Source organism: Protopterus annectens, chromosome 2.part0 (genome assembly GCF_019279795.1).
Source record: "Protopterus annectens isolate FY-2018-M chromosome 2.part0, PAN1.0, whole genome shotgun sequence".
In the NCBI taxonomy this organism is placed as follows: Eukaryota; Metazoa; Chordata; order Ceratodontiformes; family Protopteridae; genus Protopterus; species Protopterus annectens.
The window spans coordinates 1,109,027,610-1,109,048,159 of record NC_056728.1 but is presented as its reverse complement, the minus strand read 5'-3'; positions in this window follow the sequence as shown (position 1 = coordinate 1,109,048,159).

The following is a 20,550-nucleotide window of genomic DNA, read 5'->3' as shown; positions in this document are numbered from 1 at the left end:
TGTTTTCTATGTTAAATTGAGAATGGTTATAAATACTGTAAGTATTGTAATGTACTGCATACAGATTTTTTGAAATCTGTTTAATGTTATTATTATAATTATTATTTTATCATTCCTGATAATGCTGAGATGTGGGTGTTTTTAATAAAAAGTATATTTATTTAATGCACTTTGAGATGAACATGCATATTTCATTTTCTGAGTCACATTTGTTAATCCACTCTTCATGGATGTTGATAAGGAATACATTACTTTAACCATACCTTACACAGTAAATCCGACTGAGGTCTTTCCAGGTTTTGCAGAAGTAATTTATTTTCTCTATACATATGTAGGGGAAGGTAGGATCCAACCTCTTGCTCCTCTAGTAAAAGAATACAGCACATATTTATTTAGAGGATGTAATTTTTAATGCACATTTATTTAGTGGATGCATTTTAGAATGCACAAATCAGTTTTATTGAAGGCCACTCTTTTTCCACATGGACATTGGAAGATTTTTGACTCATAACTCATTTCCTTCCACCACAGACTCAGTCTTTTGTAAAACTGAACATTTCCAGTTTTGTTCATGCCTTCCAGATTTCACTGCACCAGTCTGTTAAGCATCACTTTATTCTGCTTTTTGCCTTGAAGATAAGAAAAAGTAAAACGTTTGGTGCCAGCATCAAAACGCATAACATCAGTGTCAATGAAAATGTACTACGGAAAAGCCTGATTTTACTGAAAAATTTTCAGAAAGAGTATTTTTTCCATTAAAATATAAACTAGATCCCCCATTTTATAACTAGGTGCAGATGTGCAGCATAGCTGTCCTTAGGCTTAGGCCAACTAGGCGGTCGCCTAGGGCACCAGTCTAGCAGGGGTGCTTTTCTGGTATTTATTTGGTGTAGGTAGACCAGGATGGGGGTACTAGGTGGTGTGGGGGGGGGGCGCCATGGAGCCCTTTTGCCTAGGGCACCAGTTGATCTAAGGCCACTCCTGATATGCAGGTACCTTTAAAAATACACACTTGAATGAGGGCAGAGGAAAAGAACCCTACATTAGAAATCAGTCAGTAAGAGCTGCCAATTATGAAATGAACTCAAATGTATTATTTTATTTTAAGAGGATTGCTGGTGCATGGTTGAATCAGTGGGGCCAATACCCATGTAATATACACATTTATTGCATATATGAAGAGACTCATGCACTTGTATAAAGCAGTTTTTGGTCAGGATGCACTACAGTGAAGTTCTGCTCAACGAGGCTGTACACCAGAACCAAGTTAATGTGCTTAGAAATGCCATGTACTGCAAATCAGATGCCCAGCATCCAAGTGACTGCTGTCAACATATTCCTGAAGAATCACTAAAGGCTGTAGTCTAACATATGTAATAATCCAACAGAAGGAACAATAAAACATAGTAAAACAATAAAAAAATAAAATCACTCAGCTAGGAACAAAAAATAAGCACTTTGTTCACAGTCTGGTGACATCAGTGCTATTGTTGTAAACAAAATAGCTTATTAAACATATTTTTTGGTTCTAGATCAGTAATTTTTATTTATTTTTTTTTTTCATAGTACGAAATGGTTGTAATCTATGTCAGGTTTTGGGTTGTCCTAGGAGTTACTCAGGTTACTGGTGTGGTTTGAACCAGTGAACACATCACATCACCTTTTTCATATATCTCATGTGAGCATGGCCCACATCCTTCCATGGATTATTACTATTATGCAAATATTTGCATTATTTTTACATGGTTTTAATATTTCATTCTGACTTTTTTGTTTTTTGATTGTTGTTTCTTTTGCTTTTAAAAAGTAATGCTTCCCTTGAAATTCAGGAGGAATTTGCACTGCAGTGAAAAAATTAATTTGTAGAAATCATCTTGGATCAACATTTGACCTCAATGGATAGCTGCAGAACATGAAAGTGAAAAAAATGAAGTTATGATACATTATTCTCAGATAAAACTGAGGTGTCTAAGCAGAGATAAAGAAAATATTCATATCTGGTCATTCTAAAAATTATTTGATATGAGCCATGCTTGTGCAATGCAACAGATCAATGGTATTTAAGGTTTACATATCAGTTTCTGTTTGCACAAACATTTCTGCTTTCTACAGTAGCTAGCTATTTTTTTTTTTTTTTTGCAAAATACATTTAGCAGTAGGATAATAATTTCTCATGAAACTGGACTGCCTATTATAAATACTAAGGAATAGTTAAATCACAAAGCTTCCTGAAGGCCAGCTCTCAGTCTGTCAGTATTAGACATATGTTACATAGCAGAAAGCAATACTTCAAATTTTATAATATGCAGTGTGATAACTCTGGGAGTGCAATTTAGTCTGGCAGTTAGTGCAGAGGACTAATTTCTAAGCTGTTAATGAGCTGCTTTCTGTACCTAGAGTGCAGGGTTTGATTCCTTCTACCTTCATTTTTCTACTGTGTCAGCTCTTAAACAGGGGCAGCCATGTTGGTACAGCAGTTAGCATTGCCGCCTCACAGCAAGAGGTTCTCTGGTTCGATCCTCAGCTGGGGTGCCTTCTGTGCGGAATCTGCATGTCCTCCCTGTGGTCGAGTGGGTTTCCTCTAGGTGCTCCGGTTTCCTCCCAAAGACATGCAGTAGGTGGATTGGACACTCTAAAATTGGCCCTAGGTGTATGTGTGCATGTGTATGCCTTCTGTGGAAGGTTGGGCATCAGGCTGGCAACTTGACACTGTAAAACTCCACTGCCAATCTTGAGCAGACAGGTGATCCGCTGTGACAACCCCTAACCGGGAAAAGAAGAAGAAGTCAGTTCTTAAAAGGGACAATTTATCCAGTGGTCAACAGGTAAACTAATATTAAAAAATGCAGTATGAGTTCTCCTTTTGTGGTGCAACTATACTTGGAACTGAATTGTGTGAGAGCACGTGTTACTCAGCAAGTAAATGCAATGAATGGACATTCATTAAATTTCTTCCTTGGCAGGAACTGATTTGTTTAGAATGTGGTTATTGTTCTTCTTTTCATTTAATCCAATGAGATTACTTTTATTTTCTTTACCATTGTATACTTTTTATTATTCAATCAAGTTTAGGTTTATAGTAATCTTTGATACAAATTAATGAATTTAGCCAGCCTCTTAAAAAGTGTCTCTTTGAATATTGGTTTCCTTTTCCCCAAACAAGTGAATTGCATGCACAGCTTGTTAACTCTCTGAAGAAACTATATGCCTATGAAGTAGAAGCACTAGAAGTAGAGTTATAGAACTATAAGTAGAGTTATAGAACTAGAAGTAGAGTTATAAGTCCCTTGGCTAACTGAAGCACTGAACAGTTGTTCACTGTTTCCTCAGCCTATGCAGGAAAGAAAACAGAATGTGAATGCAGTGGCCCATGGAAACTTCAGACGCTCTGTTATGGAAGAACTGTATGGCTTATATGCTCAGGTTCCAAACAGAAGTGTCAAAGGAAGCATCCAAGTTTATGAAAGGGTTGCCCGACAAGGACCTGAAAAAGAAACTATCAATCAGTTGTCGACCTTCCCCTCTATATCCAACATACTCTTACATCTTTTGCACAGTGCAACAGATGCTTTAGCTAGGGCAGCATGTACTGATACAGCTATGAGACGCCAGGTCTGTCTGTGCCTAACTGACTTTGGTAAGGATGTAAGGGCCTATTTTATGAATTTCATCATTTGATGAATCCCTGCTATTCAGATGGGCAGTAAAGGCCAAACTGGAGAAACAGAAGCAGGAGGACAAGGCTCTCTTGGTTGTTTGGATTAAATTTTAACCTCTGCACCTAGGTCATCAGGTGTGGTATGAGTGCACTCAACAGAGGTTAGATGTTAAGTTTTTGAAAGAGATTGCAGGGGTTGTGGTAACTTTCAAAATGACTGCCGAGCCAGGAGAAGCCAATGTTGATAGACCAGTCATGGATACCATGGTTCCTGCTGATAGAGTCCTTAATCTGCACCCTCAGGACTTACCCAGCCGCAACACACTGGAGGCAGTCAGGGGACACTATCCCTCCAATTGTCAGTATGGATGTCATCACACAGGACAAGTGGACAAGAACAATATATCCAGAGGTTATTCAATTTCCTTCCTCTCCCCTCATCAGAAGCATGTAGCAAAAAAGAAGGTCTAAGCCTCTGACAAAAGACAACAATCTAAATGGTCACTTACAACTAGTAGTTCTTTTTGATTCCCAAACAAATGACCTCAGACTTATCTTTGACCTGATCAACCTAAATAATTTTGCTCCAAAGGAGCACTTTCGTGTGGTCACAGTGCAATCTGTTCTTCCATATCTGAAAGAAGGACATTTGATATGCTCTTTGGACTGTCAAGACACCTACCATCAAATCAAAGTGAAAAAGAAGCCAAGGAAGTCTCCTTGCTTGCACATAGAAGCAGCCCATTATTCATTTCAGTTCCTTCCATATGGTGCCACAGCAGATGTTCACCAAGTGCATGGTGTAGCTGCAGCATATTACAGGCTGCAGGAGACCAGGATCTTTCCTTACCTGGATGTCTGCATCCAGGTGGCTTCCACAATGGACAATGTGAAAGCATCCAGAGACTACCCTACCCATTCTGTTTTACTCTTTAGGGATAACAATGACCATCACAAACTCTAATCTGATGCCTGCATACTCCATCATATACATCGGGTGCATAATGAACATTTTGTCTTGATGAACCTTTGTCCCACTAGGTATAATTCATTCACTGCAGACAGCAGTCTTACAAATTATGCAAAACAAAACTGGGACAACAGCTCTGTGTTTTAAAGTATTGCATCATACATGGCAGCCTCTATGTATATGGTCTCCAGCGTCAGTTTCACATGAGAATATGGGTACAACTGTATCAATGTCAAGATCACCTCATGTGGTGAATTCATGAGTCCAACATATCTCTTGGCATGCCCGTTCATACATATATGATGTAAACCATGAAATGCTTCTAGTTCATGGCAGGGAATCTCCAGCAGTGAACCATGCATACTGGCTAAAGCCTTTGATGTCTGCATAGTCCCTTTTTGGGCAGGTTCCAGCTAATTGACCTCCCAGCTTAACAAAAAAAATAATAAATAAATAAATAAATACAGGATCACATCAAGGTGACTCTGCTTGATGCTAGGAGTCTCAATAATAAAATGTCCAACTTTGAGGCCTTCCTGCATTTAGAGTGCATCCATGTTTGTGTAATTATCAAAACTTGATTTAAATTTCCAGACAGCTCACCCTTCATAGCTGGGGTTGTGCCTTCCATACCTTTAGACTCAGTAGCAACTGCAGTAGAGTATCCATATTTATATGAACCCAAATCACCTGTAGACAGACTCCTAGAGGCGCACAAACAGAACTCATGGAGATACAAATTCCATAATAAATAGGACCAATGCTCAATTTGTAGCCTGTAACCTTGAAAATTGCATCAAGTTCTTAAATATATATTCAAAAAATTTCCTGTAAGCAAAACCTCCATTATTCTGAGAGATTTTACCTGCCACACAATAAACTGGGACACCTATCCTTTGAATGTAGGACATGCCCAAAAGTTCCTATATTTAATAAACCAAAACTCCCTAGATCAGATAGTTAATGAACCCACTAAAGGTCAAAATATCCTAGACCCTGCACTTATAAATATATCTTCTGTATGTACAATTTTCCTGGTATTTCCTTCCTCGGTTAAGTCTAATCAAAACTGGTAACCTTTCCTCTTAAAATCTCAAAACCAAGAGATGCTAATGTCATATAATTCAAGGATTTCAAACATACTAATCTTCTCAAATTCTATGATGTAATCTCCAAATGTTTGCTTAACAATATCACTCAAGGCATTGATACAGCAAGTGGCAACACAAAATAATCTGAGATCACCTAGATAAATGTATAAATCTGTTAATCACAAACAGATCAAAATATAATGGAAAGTTTAAGTGTAAAACCTACCTTGTGGTCCACAAACATAAATAACCCGGAAGCTTAATAAAAGCCACCAAAGCCACGTTTGATACTAAAATAGCTACCCACGCCAAACACAATCACAAGGCATTTTTAGTTATTACCAGCAAAAATAAAAACAGCGGTGTCACAAAATACGGCTCCAAACAGCATATATTATAAGCAAACTTTTAATGACAGGTTAGCGCTTTCACCACATACTGTGGCTTCTTCAGACCATGAGCATACAAAAATGTTGTTGTTGTTTGTCTTTTTGGCTTTTCCCGGTTAGGGGTCGCCACAGCGGAACTCCAATCCGCTAATGATTGGCAATCGATTTTTTTTTTATGGTGCCGAGTTGCCAGCCCGATGCCCAACCTTCAGCGAAGGCATGCCCATTCACGCATGTCTTTCGGAGGCCACTCGACCACAGGGAGGACATGCAGACTCCAAAGAGAAGGCACTCCCTGTACACTAGCTGAGAATCGAACGGAAGAACCTCTTGCTGAGAGGCAACAACGCAACCACTGTACCACCGCGGCTTATAAAAAATAAGCAAATAAACTTTACTTACAGATAACGTTCCTTACTTTCAAATCCACATTCATTGAACCATCCACTTAGCCATACATCCACATGCAAAGTGATTGACATCAGCAATCCTTTCCCCTTATAATTTAAAGGCATAGTCTTGTAAACTACATAAAGTAGTATGCCTTGTATATAATAAAACATCACTCAAATTGATATACAATATAAACACATATGGTTTTACAAATTTACATACTAGCATAGCCAAAATAATGAGCACCAAATACACTAAAATAATAAATGCATCGTAGCTGTTAGAAACATGCTTCGCATTACATATAAGCAAGCTAGTAGATTGAATCAGTAGAAGGAACACTGATGACAATATATCATTGAAAAACAAGGTTGACTGCCCTAATAAGGACAGTTGCTAGCCATTCATACAACCATGCGCTATACTCCTATGGTTGTCGTAATACATTTTGGCAGACTAACTTAATGCATCAATAGGAGAATCGCTAGAAACAGTGTAACAAAAATGCTTATACATTTTTACACACTCACATGTCCAAAATAGTAATAATAAACCAACTGCATTAAAATAATAAAAAAATTCATAGTTACTAAAAACATATTCCACATTACTAGTGAGCAATTAAGTATATTGCATGAATAAAGAGATCACTAGAATCAATATGTCAATAAGAAGCAGATTTAGCTGCCCTACTAAACACAGTTGCTAACCATTCATTCAGCCTTGCACTGTACTTCTATAATTATCACAGTACATTTAGGCAAGCTAATTTAATAAATCCATAAAAGGATCGCTAAGAACAATATAATATAACACCAGCGAACAAATTTGGCTTCCTTATTAGGAACAATGAGTCATCATTCATTTAGTCATGCGTCCATATGCAAATTGGGTGATGTCAACAACCCAATCTGCTATACTTTAAAAGGTGTAGTCATATAAATTATACAAACTTATATATCATACCCATCTGTATCTTGGCATTATTGGGTGTATGCAGAGATAAAAATCAGTGATATTTTTTTACAAATACACACAAAACCCACAGCATTACTAGTTTTGTACTTAGTTCAGCAAATAGCAATACATTGAGCAACACTGGCACTGCCACACCAGTTTAGTGTATAACAATCATCAAACAGCAGAGAAATGCGTAAATGTCGCTGTCTCTTATTTCACAGACCTTCCCTGATTTTGCTCATAATTTTGCTTCTGTCCTTCATAAAAAATTTGATTTGCTAATAAATCATTCAGGAATACAGACAGTCAATAATTCCAGGCATCAGAGGTTTATACCTTGAATTATCCAAAAATGCTTGTTGATGCAGAAGATGTTATTCTATTAACTTTTTTAAGTGAATTAGAGTAATATTTAAAATGTGTTCCTGATTTTGAAGCTTTATTCTGCTGTTATATTTCGTATTGTACTGAATTCTTCTGCAAAGAAGTTGAGAGTTGTATAGTTGGTGTTCTACCAGTATTTATAAAACTCCCTGAAAGAAAGAAAAAAAATCCCTGAATGTCTAAAGCATCAGCTCTTCTTTCAAGATTTGCACTCAAATCAGGAGTCAGTCACTTCTGCCTGCTGATCTCTCTAGTGCTTACTTTGCTTATGTTCATTATCAGCTTTATCCTAACAGGGTCAGACCACAGTCCTGTTCAGGTTACAGAGCATAATCAGGAAATTAATACATTTTGTCCTCATTTTCCTAACCATCAGCTACTTTTGTGGTGCCCTCACACAGTCACAGATGATTAAGGGACCCCCCGTGCAGCTACAAGTATTGCAGATACCTAAAGTTGTCTGTTGATGGTTTTAGTGGAGAGAATATCCACCAAGCAGGGTTGAACTAAGCCAGAGGCACTTTCTCAGTGGTAAAATATTTAATGTTATTGTGAAGCCTGTTACTTGATGAAACACTTTTACTACAACCAAAGCTATCTTTGAATTTTAAAGGAGATACAAATAAGAGTTATTACCTACCTGGTTTATTAAGTATATAAGATTGCTGTACTAGCTTTTGTTAGTTTGACAGACATGTTACAAAATATCAGGATAAAAAAAACTTGCTGTGGTTGGAGGCCCCCCAGAAACAGGGGGCCCCCAGCAACACCAGGGTTCGCCTGTGCCTAAAGCTAGCTATGAGGATGAAGCACAATTTAGCCACACCCCTAACAATATTGTTCAATCTCAGCCTCCACACGTTTTGGATAAATGAGGAGAGAGTAATGAAACTGTGACAGATGGGGTTGAGTGAGATAGTGCTAAATCTAATAGGGGACCTCCAAACACTTAAGCCATCTCAGTATGGATTCGGCAAGGGTAGCTCATGCTTATTTAACCTGGTGGAGTTTTTTGAAAATGTCACCAAAGCAATGGATGAAGGCAAAATGGTACACACCGCATACTTCCACCTGACCAAAGCTTTTGATAGAATTCCCCACTCAGGCGTATTAAAAAAGCTAAATAAACTTGGAATAAACCCCTATGTCACCCGCTGAATTGCCAGCTGGCTCACAAATAGGATGCAGGCAATCAAAACAGGGAAAGTTACCTCAACAAAGAGACCAGTTACCTGTGGAGTCCCTCAGGGTTCTGTGCTGAGACCTCTCCTGTTTGGCATCTACTATTCTGAAGTAAAAGCTAATATCAAAGGGCTCTGCCTGACTAAGTTTCCAGATGACTAAAAGCTAGGAGCAGTCACCGAATCTACAAATGACTTATCTATCCTCAGAAACATTTGTCTCACGTAACTAAATAACTAAAAAATAATACCCTTAAAACAGTCAGGTATCCCCAACTATTCTCAATTTCCTAATTGCGTTACTTCTCGATCGTAATTGTAACGATACATTCATAGCTGCTCTACTACTAACATATCAAACCACGTTATATTATCAAACACCTTCCCCTGTTTCTAATATTTTCGTAGTGCAGCTCCCTCTTCTTTTCATTTTAATTGATAGAAATCGCAGGTAACGTTACGGTTTCTTTTGCAATGTTATGAATCTCTCTCTTTGCAGTATACAAGCCTGTGCCCGTTTCTAATGAAAGTGCAGCAAGTCAGTACATTTTGGATAAGTATTTATGAAGACCCTGTAGAACATAACAACGTTTCTGAATGGATAGAAAAGTTAAAAGACGCAGTAAAAGGCATTAACATAGAGGATGTAAAATGGGAGGAAGTAAATATCAGAGAAATTGAGACAATATTAAGAAAGGCTCCAAACTGGAAAACCCTAGGTCTGGATACCTTATATAATGGCTGGCTAAAGGTACAAAGATTTTGATTAGAGTTAAAATGATTTATCTGTGCATCCTGAACAGACATCATCTTGGTTAACAACAGAAAAAAAACATAATCCTCCTTAACAGCAAATCACCAACCCATTCAAAGAACTACAGACCAATAACTTGCCCTCCGACTATATATAAATTATAAACTGGAACTGATGCAGACACTGTTTACAATCATTTAAAACAATCAGTCATTGTAACAGAGTAAAACCATAACAAAAGGAAATGAAATGGAACAAAGGTTTGGCTGTTGTTAAATAAAGTCATAACGGAGAGCTGTAAAAATGGGTGGAACCTAAATATGACCTGGATATATTATTAAAAAAAAAAAAACATTTAACAGCATACCACATGGTAACCATCTAAAATGTCAGAGTCCTGAAATGTGTTGTATGAATGACCAAAAATCTGGACTTATATATATAGCAACATTGTAATTTCTTGGAATATTCCATTTTCTCTGAAGCATGACTATCTCAGAGTTGCTATAAACAAGTTAAAATGGTATGGGGGGCTTACCCCCATATCGAGCTGCAAGGGTGCTTGCCCCTCCTGCAGAAAAACAAGTTTAAAGGAGAAAAGCAATATTCAATATTTGCTTTTCTCCTGTATTGGTGGTGGGTTTTTTTTGCGGTGTGTTGGGACTTAACATTGTTAGTCCCAACATTTCAACAGAAGGTTGTCCCACATACATAGATTATGCAATGCTTACAGATGTATACGATATACCCAACACTAATCAGTTACATAGCAATGAATATTTAAACAGTGGCAAACCACTTTTCAACCGAATCATGAAAATTGTTAAATTATTATCCCAGGGTGATTCTTGTCATTAACCTGTTAAGATGTTTATCTAATACAGTAGGTTATAGTTATAGCTTAACTTTCAAAAACAACCTTGTCCAACTACATCTCATCTACTTTTTGTGGATGATTTACAGCTGTATAGCTTATCAGACAAACACTTCAAAGTACAACTACAAATGGTTAAAACCTTCTCAGATGATGTAAGAATGATACACACACACACACACACACACACACACACACACACACACACACACACACACACACACACACACACACACACACACACACACACACACACACACACACACATTTATCACTATTAAGATTCTAATTCCATGTCCAGCTGTTGTGGATTACTGTGAAGAATGGATGTAAAACAGCAAATTGCAGTACTCGCAAGCTTTTAGTGTATGTACTTTGCAATTTAAGTGGCATCTGAGGTGCTTCTAGGTAATCCCCAGCTTCACTTCACTTTCTCTAAAGCAAACCTCTTAATGCTAGCTAATGATCTCCTGCTATCTAAACACCCCCTCCACATGAAGACTCCATTGCAAACACCACTGCACATACTAAACATTTCTATTCCCATCTCAGCTATTGCACTGAGGTATGTTACAATTTAACACAAATATGACATGTTTAAATACAAGCCCTTGTTCATAGGTTCATAGGTTCATAGGTTCATACTAGGCTATCTGCCCGAGGGCATTTACAAGCCTAGCCCATAGTTTTGTGGCTTAAGCCACCCCTTTAGTATGGGGAACTATACCCATTATTTTGCTGTGCTGTGTTGTGATTAATTAATTAATTGTGATTAATTCCTAGTATAACTATACTAGGATGGTGTAGTGGTGCAGTGGTTTGTGTTGTCACCTCACAGCAAGAGCTTCTCCGGTTTGATTCTCGGCTGGGGTGCCTTCTGTGCGGAGTCTGCATGTCCTTCCTGCATTCGTGTGGGTTTCCTCTGGGTGATCCAGTTTCCTCCCACATTACAAAGACATGTGTCTGGAGTGTTTCTCCCTGGGCCTCTGCTGAAAATTGGCTTGTTCCAAGTCCAACTTTCTTGGTAAACAAATATTAAATAAATAATTCAATAATAATAAAATAAACTCCTAACCATTAAAAACAAAATGTTCCATAAGTGACCTAAAGAGGATAGATAAGGAGCTTTGGTGCAAACTCAGTATTTGCAAGCCATTGTACAAATAAAATTGTCACCTTTGTACAGGATAACAATAAAACCTTCAGATATCAACAGCCCATTATAATAATCACTGTAGACAGTCTCATTCCATCTGTTTAATATCAAGGCCTCTTCAGCTTTGTTAGAAACCTCACAAACAGCATTCAGCTTTACAAAGACCTGATACAAAATGGTACCACCTACTTCGACCATAAGAGAATTGCAAATATACTAGCTGACAAATGTGGCCCAGATTTCTTCCCCCACCTCTTTTCAGCTTTTCCATCTATGTCATCTTGTCTGCATCTCCCTCTGCAATTACCAAAGGTAAAAGCCAATGGTAAAGGCACACTCTAAACCTGAGAACACTAGGTCAGTGGGTCAGGGTAATATACCAGGCTGCTTCCTCAATGGTATAAAGCATTGTCTCACTGCCCACTTTATAAACTTGATCAACCTCAGCTTCTCCATGGGTTTTGTTATCTGAGGCCTGGAGAGCAGCAGTAGTGGCTTCCCCCATGTAAGGGCTGTCCCAGAACTGACCCTGAAAAGTATAGACTGTTCAGCCCTTCCAACACTATTTGCAAGATAATGGAGTGTATAACTGTGGAGATCATAAACAATGAGGTAGGCCCATACAGGCCCTTAATCCAAAATAAATTGGTTTTGTAAAAACTACAGACTTCTTAAAAAGGCTGCTGAGGTAATAGATGAAAGTGAGTCTGTACATAACACTTGCATTGACCTAGCAAAGGCCGCAACACTATTCCACAGACATTATTGATAAATTAACCCAATTAAATATAAACTTTCCTGTAACCTACAGGAGATCAAACTGGCTTACAGGTAGAACCCATTCCATCAAGGTTAGAGACACAATCTCTTCAAAATATCTAGTACCTAGAGGGGTCCCTCAGGGCTCTGTACTCAAACTATTATTTGGTAAGTACTTCGCTCAAAACAGACATCAAGGGACTCTGGGTGACCAACTATGCAGACAACTTCAACCTAGGAGGCAAGATAACTCTCCTGGGGACACTGACATACTCCAAGATGGTCTAACACCCACAACTTGTTGCTGCCAGGACAGTGGTATCAAGCGTAATGCCAAAATGAGTGGTATTGTATCATTTGGGAAACATGACCATCCATCACATAAATGACACACCCCCTTAAGACAGACAGCCTGATTAGGGATCTAGACACCTTAATAAACAATGAGCTCTCATCATAGGTTCATAGGCTCATAGGTTGGTACTGAGCTATCTGCCCGAAGGCATATATTAGCCCAGCCACATTGTGCGGTATTCACCGCCCCTTTAGTAGTTCCCTAGACCCTTGTACTAGCAGCTAGTACCCTTGGCCCCTATCTAATAGTGCTGTTGGTGTGATCTGTTACCCATCCACTCATCAAGATTCCTCTTGAAGAGTGATAGTGAGGGGCTCTGTCTTATGTAGATCGGGACCCTGTTCCATAGTAAGGGAAGTCTCTGCGAAGGGAATCTATCCCTCCAGCATGTTCTATTCATTGTTGTGTTGAGGTTTATATCCCTAGAGCGTGTAGCTTGAGTAGATTTGGTTTTGCTAAGATGGATCATGTTCAACAATTCTGGGTTGGACATGGCTCTGTACATTAGACAGAGATCGCCTCTGAGAAAGCAGTATGCAACAGAGAACAGTCTTAGCTTTTTCAATCTTGCTGCATAGGGCAACTGTTTGAGGCCAGTAATCCTCTTGGTTAGGTACCTCTGTGGTCTCTCCAGGTGCTGGAGATGTCTAGCCAGGTACATTCCAATTGGTGCATTGTACTCAATAATGGGTCTGATGAGGGAAGAGTAGAGGGGCACCATTACATCCTTAGATCTTGATGCGAACCCTTTCGTGATCAGATGGGTCACATAGAAGGATTTTCTAACCACTTTGGCAATATGGTTATCAAAAGAAAGCTGACTATCTACCTGGGTCCCTAGATTCCTTATTTCTTCTTCAGATTTCAGGGGATTATCTCCTATGTTGTAGTTTGCGGTTACTCTGTTATTTCCAAAGGGGATTACTACGCATATCTGCTACAGTTAGGAAATCAGTTTATCTAGCCAAGCTAATTACCAAAGACATATCTTCTAGGTTCAAGGATGTCACTGTCTTTCTAAAATCCTCCCTCTTCAGGCCCATACTAAAATACAATGGCCCATTCATTTTGGTATGCATCTATCTAATGGCTAAATTCTGCTTTAGGAAAAAAAAACTCAGCACTTCCCCAATAAAAACTCATAGGTATGGCCTCTCTCAGTGATATGGAATATTTAAAGCCTCCATCATTCTTCTCTATTATAAGCTCTTACTCAGTGACCGCTGCCTTACCTACAAGACTGCTAATACCTCTAGTCCTACTTGATCTCCTTTGTATATGCAAAACCAGAAAGACAACAAACACCTACTCAGGAGACATGAACTTTCACCTTAACATAAACAGAACATGATAGTGGGATAGATAGCTCTCCCAAGGAGTCTCCTTTTTTTGGAACAAGTTTCCCGTGTATGTCAAAGTATCTCCATAGCCCTATATATATATATATATATATATATCCAGCCTGGATGAGTGGATATGAATCTAAAATTTTACCGCAGGTCTAGAAAGAAGGAATGAATTGTGGAAAATGCAGTGGCTAATCTGTAAATAACTCAGTCAACTGCTTAGTGTAAATCCCTGTATCTATGAACCCATGATAGTATCACAGAAACCACTTCAACCAACCAAAATGAACAAGCCTGGAAAATAGTTTTAAATTTTCTTCCAAAATTGTGAATCAAACTACTAGTGAAGTTTGCCTTTCCCCAGTGTCATATATATTAGTTAAAAAGAAGATGAAGTAGATCTCTGACCAGTGAGACCACCATTACATTTAAGGAAACCATCCTTCTCAGGCATCTGTCTATAACTCCATCCTGAATAAGTAGATCTCTGACCAGTGAGACCACCATTGCATCTAAGGAAACCATCCATCGTAGGCATCTGTCTATAACTCCGTCCTGAAGAAGTAGATCTCTGACCAGTGAGACCACCATTGCATCTAAGGAAACCATCCTTCTCTGGCATCTGCCTATCACTCCATCCGCCTAATTTCCAAGTAATCTGACTCGCCTCATATCCTCTCCACCTCATCTCACGTCTCAGTTTTCATTATTAATTTACACCCACCTCACAAGTCGTTCTCACTGTACCTCTGGATCTTTCTTTCTTCTCCTTATATTGTTTATAACAATTCCAATTGATAGTAAATATCTGTATAATCTGTCAGTACATGTATAAACTATATAAAGTTACTGCATTGCATTTACATAAAGAAATAAAGTTAATGTCTTTCATTTACATAAATGCATATACTGTATAAAGTTAATGAATTTCATTTATGTATGTGTATATACCATATGCGAATGCTAATGCATTACATTTACATCTATGCATACTGTACTGCATAACATTACTGCCTTTCATTTACATGCATTCATTAATTTTCTGATACCTGCTTTATCCTGCTTTTGGTCACATGACAATGCCCCAGATCTACTATGAATACACTGTTACCAAAAGAATTTCCAGATGGATTACAAAAGAAAATAGAGAACATTATGATGCTGAATACATTACTTGGCTATATCTTAAATCACCCTCATAACAGTAATTTGTTTTGTAAAGTAAAAAGTAAATATTTAATTTTTCAAAAAAAGTGATACAGATAAGTCTTATCTGCTGACAGTGAAGCATCTACATATGAATTATGCCATAAACAGCAGTCAAGCTGGTTCCTTCATTCATTCATCATTTTATCATATCTAGTGCAGTTGATAAGCTGTAAGCCTTACCTACAGTGCTTTACTTCATATATTACGGCTACAGAAAATGTTTTACCCTTCTTATCTCTAATGTACACATGAGGGGAGCATATGGCCTTATTTGATAAAAGAAAGACTGATAAGTGGCAGTGAAATTGTCTTTAAAACATATGACTGCAGCCATTAATGAAGAGAGTTTAAAAGAGGAACCTTACAGACTAAGGGTAATAAAATAAATGCAGGTTTAATATGACATGCCTAGTCTAGAAATCATGGCTGCAGAAAAATTTGCACTTTATATTTATGTGTACACAAAAAAGATGCAGGAGGCCATTTCAGAGATATAAACATTTGATATGAAGTAATAATATTTCCTGGAAACTCAATGCAGCACAATAGAGTTAAAAAGAATGTTATTTGAGGATATTTTTAAAGCTTCTCTACGCAGGTAATAAACTTATAAATGAAAAGTAATAGTGTAAGTTACTGGTGCCTTACCTGGAATTAACAGCTTAGCATAAGCTATGATAATTTATTGCAATTTACTGTATATCTTATTCTTAGTGACACAAACACAGAGCACAAACACTGTTTCCTCATATTAAACATTACCGATGCCGCGGTGGTACAGCGGTAGCGTTGTTACCTCACAGCAAGAGGTTCTCCCATTCGATTCTCAGCTGGGCTTGGGAGTGTCTTCTGTGTGGAGTCTGCCTGTCCTCCCCATGGTTGGGTAGCGTTCGAAAGACATGCGTGCGTAAATGGGCGTGCCTTCGTTGAAGGTTGAGCTTCAAGCTGGCACCTTGGCATTTCGTAAAAATCTACTGCCAATCATTAGCGGACCGGAGTTCCGCTGTGTCGACCCCTTACCGGGAAAAGCCGAAAGACAAACAACTTATTTACTTACTGCTAGTCTGTTTGACATTTGGGTCAATGGACTGAGGTATCATAGAATCTTTCTCAGCTCCAGTCCTGGCAAAAGGCACCAGTGTAACAGGAAATTATACATCTAAGGTGCACTACCAATTACAGTGGAATAACGACTTAAATTTCAAGTGCTGCACTATGCAATTGTCAGGAAGAAGGATAACTGTTAATGTTTTGGTGATTCAGGGAACCAAACATCAGGTAACAAGAATGAGATACTTGCAGAGAGCTCTTGATTAAAGATGCTGTAGAAGCCGGATATAGAAAATGTCTACCTCAGAGGCTTCCCTAACTACTGAGGTTATGTTCCCACACAAATAGGTCTAGTATAAGACAGTTAGATCCCCAAGACTGAGTTATGATGTTGGTCTCCTAAGGTTGAAGACTTCATTACATCTTAAACTGCAGTATTCTTCAAGAACCTTAAGCTTATAGGCATGAAGTAACAACAGTTCATAATTTGAAGCTTTAAATTAAAGCACAGAGGGGAAAAATAGCTTTCTCAGCTTCAATAAGCAGTCTGTACAGTTGTAATCCTAAAATGATTTTCCCACCTTAGGGCAAGCAGAATTAATGTGCAGATTTTGTTTTGCAAGTGCCTGTAGTGTTTCAGTGTGACCCATGAAAGCTGTGACTATTAATGGGAAATAGCTTCTCTGGTGGCCTAGTGGGATAAAGCCCTGACTATGGCCCAGGTGACCTGGGTTTGATTAGTGCTTTTAGTGTGTGATAGAGCGGAAGGGAGGAATGGGCAGTACCATCTCAGGAGAATGTGTGTGGTGACATGTGTCTCTACTGCAGTGATCCCTGGTGGACACTGGGGACATCATGTAGTTAAGACAAAGTCCAAAGAGGAACTGGGTGGATGGATAAGGCTGAGCAGCTGTAGAGGTAGGGCAATACAAGAGTCAGTTGTTAGTTCTACGGATCTACGACATGGCTGTTGGAGTAGTTCCTGAATTATTTTACCTACTTTGAAACTTTTAAACTAAAAAGTTATGTTCTGGCCCTGGGGATAACCTATACATGCAAGTTGTATATTGCTATACTGACTTGCAGAATGATAGTAACTGCAGTGTACTGTTTGTTGTAAGAACCACTAGAAATACATAACTTCCTTACAGATTATTAGTAGACTAACTTACTATTTTATGATTAGGTGTTATCCCCCTCCAAACTACCTACAACTTGAAAGGCTTGCACCATAGGAAGGATATCACCCTGCCGAAATTGTAACATGGAGAGTTAAAGCTGTCCTGCCACATAGCAACCTTTTTCTACAAGGTTAAGACTGTGAATGACTGTACTGAATTTATTAAAAGCCCTGGGTCTATAGCACTGGAGGTGTCCCTAACATTCTGTTAGTGAAATCCCCATTTTAACCTTTATTGAATTTACCTAAATGCTAAACCAGACATACCAAAAAGAAAAAACAACGACTTAAATATTAGGCTAAGGTACCTACTAGCATAGGACATAGAACAAATTGGTGCATTTAAAAAGAAAAACATATAAATTCAAAAATGTTTCCTTGCTTATACAATCCTTTAGGAGGCTTTAAGTATCTTGTGTCTGTATTAGCCCCGCTCCGCTCACTCTTGCTGTGCTCAGGCTCGCTCCATGCCCTGCCCTGCCCCCCTATTCTCACCCGCCCCCAGTAGTGCTAAATTTAAAGGACCTGTGCCACACCCCCACTTCTCAGAACCAATCAACAAAGTCATAATCCTTAAAGTGACATATGCTTAATTACCATACCTACCTCACTAGCTATAGACTACTTTTACTTACCAACCTATATACTAGTCAAAGCGCAAGACTGCTAAAATTCCACTACTACCTACTTCAACACATTTGAAATTACTACTGCTATTTTCCTTCTTACCTCTTATGATTATCCTATATCTACTCACCACCTATGACCATCAGAACTATCTAGGCTTTCACTACCCTAGAGGCTAAACCTCTACTCCAATTGGGCCAAATTTTCAAAACCAAGTAAACAAACCTTACTTACCTAACTACTTATTTACAAAATATCACTGTCTTATTCGAACTAGATACATAAACCTGAAAGTCAGGAAATACCAGAACCTAATAAGTAAATTCCGAAAACTTATATTTAGGATACAACACAACCTCATAATAGATGGAGACATTCACCTGAACCCTGGCCCAACCACTTTCAATAACCCAAGCCCTAACACTATTATTCCCTCAACTTACAAACCCTAACTAGACCTCACAACTCGCTCTTGATCAGCCACCTGAACATTAGAAGTATAAATAATAAGTTTTCCCACCAGCATGTCCTCTTAGATGTGCATTTTCTAGACATATTATGTCTTACCGAAACATGGTTAAAACCATCAACACAAGACAATGAAGTAATATCACCGGTTATAATATAGTAAGACTTAATCACAAAGCTAGGAAGGGAAGGGGAGGTAGCTGTTCTATATAAATCTGGGCTACAGGTTACCACTGAAGCCTCTCAACTACCCCAAGTCAGTAATGCTGAAATTCTTGTTACTAAGATACAAATCAATAAATGTAAATGCATATATATCACCTGTGTCTATATACCTCTAGGTAATAACATTAACACCCTTGAGGACATCCTATATTGGTTGTCAGCTAACTACTCCCAAGAAACCATAGTCCTTGGTGACTTTAACATCGATTGAAACTGTTCCTCTGAACACCCTACTATAAATGGTGACCTACATGGGTTTACTCAGACCAGTACCTCCCCCACTAGGATCAGAAAACCCAACAACAAAGAAAGTACCTTAGACTGGATTCTCATTAATAGTCATCCCCAAATATACAAGGCAGGGACCCTCCCTGACGATATAAGCGACCACTTTCTTACCTTTATAATTAGGCATAAGACTGACATTCTTAACCAACCCACCTATAAGACAATAAGGAACAATAAAAACTTCAACCCTGATAAATTCCAAAATGAACTAAGTTTATGTAATTGGCCAGTCCTAAAACACCTTCCACTAGAGGAAACAGTAACATACTTTAATACTAAATGTTTAGCCATTCTAGACTACCATGCACCAACACGTTCTCTAAGAACTAAAACAAAAATGCCCCATGGATCACGAAAGAAACTAGACAAAAAATCCTACTTAGAAATAAAGTATGGACCAAGTGGCATAGCACAAAAATCCCTGTGGATCAAATTAAATACAGACATCTAAGGAATGACACAAAAAAGTCCATATTGTCAGATAAAAAAAACTTTTACTACCAACTACAACTAACCCACCAAAATAAGCCTCAAAAGTTCTGGGCAGGTATCAATAAACTACTACACCCAGGACAATTCACAACTCTGACCCCCTCAGGCACTAATCACAATAGTCCCAAAGAAGTTGCCAATGCCTTTAACAGTTTCTTTACTGAAACCATCCAATCTCTAGCCAACCAGCTATCCCCTGATGGCTCAAGTCCTATTACTTCTATACCCAGCTCTTAACCTTCTTTTCACCTTCAACCTGTTCCCACATCCCTTGTTTGAACCCTTATTAAGAAACTTAAACCTACCACCCTCTCTGCTGATCTCTTACCTGCAGAATATCTGCAAAAAGCTGCGGATGCCATAGCCTATCCCATCTCCATCCTGATTAACAGAACTATAACTGAAGGTTCCATCCCCATCTATCTGGAAGTTATCTCATATTATCCCTCTGCATAAAGGTGGCAACTCCAATGAATTATCGAATTATAGACCCATAGCTATATTATCACCCCTGGCTAAAATCATGGAGAAATGTATACATAGACAACTGCTGAGCTGTCTTATCCAAAACAACTTACTTGCCAACTCTCAACATGGTTTTAGACCATTTCACAGCACCACCTCTGCCCTCCTATCTTTTTCTGATGTCATTAACAAAAATTGCAATAATATCATTCTTTTCTCGGCCTTCTTTATTTATCTCTTTAAAGCCTTTGACATGATAAACCATCAACTACTCAT